The 2,210-nt window shown below is 37.7% G+C and overlaps 1 protein-coding gene across 1 annotated transcript in view; it reads left to right on the top strand.

The window, feature by feature from the left end:
• LOC106876375 (uncharacterized) overlaps nucleotides 1–2,210 on the top strand; it is an 8,523-nt gene that overhangs the window by 5,348 nt on the left and 965 nt on the right. The gene's annotated exons all lie outside the window — the stretch shown is intronic.

Here is a 2,210-nt window from a genome sequence, read left to right on the forward strand (position 1 = left end):
GGTTACAGTTTTTTTTTCTTTTTGTGTTTAGCTGTTATTTCTAGCATATCAAGTTTCCCTCAGTGTCTAATCCCAATGTGCACCTTTTTTAAAATTTATTTACGTTGTTTAGAAAATAAAAATTATTTTGTTCACAAAATTTAATTCAAAGAAAAAAAATGTATGAAGTTAACAAAAACAGATAGTGTGTTATTTTTATTCCTTCTACCTATCGACGTTGTTTAGAAAAGAAAAAAGTAATTTTTAAAAAATTATTTACTTTGTTTGAAAGAAATTATTTACTAATTTGCATACGCGCGCACGCGCACACATGTATTCATTTGCGCGCGCACTTTTCGTAGGATCGACCACTCACGACTAGCTAACGCGCGACAGCGCAGACGCGCGACAGCGCAGACGCGCGACTGCGCGTTCGGGTCCGCTCTGCTTGAGTAGTACCGATTGTATACCTGACTTTCTACTATAAAATTAAAGAAATAGACGGAACGCTGAACTCCAGACTAAACAACTTAAACAACCTTTATTTAGGTGGTAAAACATACATATCTTTAGTTATACATCTTTAGAGGTGAGAATAACGAGCTGTCGAGTGTAAGACCGAAAGATGTAGAGACAGCTTTAAACACACGTCCATGCTCAATTGCTGGCCAGCGAGAAAGAGAATGAATTGAGCGGGAAACGCTTGCTTGTTTAATTCTATGCATGTGTAAGACTACGCATGCGCAGGCGTTACTACAGTTTTATTCAGATGCGTAACAAACGAACTCATACAGTGAGTACACGACGTTCAATAAAGTTAACTGGGATGAAGAAAAAGGTTCTGAACATCTTGCCATGTTCCACGATGACAATGAGAAAGTAGAAGGAATTCAAACTACAAAATTTACTTTCAGACAGACACTAGGCGTAGAATACAATAGGGAGTTGCTGGTAGGAAAGGATATCGAAATCCGTGTGCCTGGCTCTCTGAAGTTGATCTTGTGTTGTAGGGAAAAAGAAAAAGTTCAATTGGAATAAACTCTTAAGTAGGCGATACGCTTCTAATGCCCTCCTGTGTGTCATTTAGCAGCTGTGCCGTGTATGCTAGCAAAAGGTGAGCAAACCAAATTCGCTTGGGATGTTCTAGAACATTCGACAGGGAGATAACTGTTGTTGACGCAAAACGGATATTTTGTGGGCTACAAACCTGCTTCAAATAACATTGCCTACAAGTCCATAGGCAAAAAATAGTTGAAGACTATGACATAAACCTTTTTTTATATAATTGATAACTTTTATAAAAATCTTTATATAAAGAGGGTGCATAAGATATTTGAGGACATACATTTTGGGACATTGCTGCATTTTTTTGCTAAATCTGTATAATCTTTGTTTCAGAAAATAATAATGGCAAATGAAAAGGCATGCTGTTGTTGTGGTTATAAAGACTGAGCATAGTGATTTAGAAATATCTAGAGTTTTAAAAGTTGCCAGAACATTGTCTACAAAGTTTGTAAGGAGCTAGAGACTGAAGATGGATATGTACCACCAGTATCAAAGCATAAAAAGCATTCTAAATGCTCTGAAATCATCAGAACAATTGAATTTATCCAGCAAGTTCAACAGACCATTGATTACAATCCCAGAAAGTCCATGAGGTCAATTGCAAAAGCTATCCATGTGTCGGAAGGAACAGTCAGAAATGTTGTCCATGAAGACATCAGATATAAGTCTTATATGATAAGGAGAGGGCAATTTGTCAGAAAAAGCAAAAGAAAATCGCTACATCAGATCTAAAAGGCTCTTAAACAAATTGAAAATTACAGCAGAAGAAGATTTGATTTGGTTTTTCTCAAATGAGAAAAACTTCGAGTAAGACCAAAAAGTTAACAGAAGAAATGACAGATGGTTATGTGCAGACCCTTCTGAAGTTCCAAGTGTTATACATCCAAAATTTCCTGCAACTGTCATGGTTTTAGGGGTTGCCAGCAATGAAGGACATGTAATGCCTCCTTACTTCTTTCCACAAGGCCTTAGAGTTAACTCTGCCGCCCACATTGAGGCCCTGGAAATAGTTGTTAAGCTCTGGATAGACAGTGTATGCAATGGAAGGCCATATGTGTCTCAGTAAGACTCTCCACTATCACACATGGCTCTAGCAACACAGGAATGGATGGCTGAAAATTTTCACGATCACACAACCCCTAACATTTGGCCTACCAATTCCCCAG

Source organism: Octopus bimaculoides, chromosome 14 (genome assembly GCF_001194135.2).
Source record: "Octopus bimaculoides isolate UCB-OBI-ISO-001 chromosome 14, ASM119413v2, whole genome shotgun sequence".
Taxonomy (NCBI): Eukaryota; Metazoa; Mollusca; class Cephalopoda; order Octopoda; family Octopodidae; genus Octopus; species Octopus bimaculoides.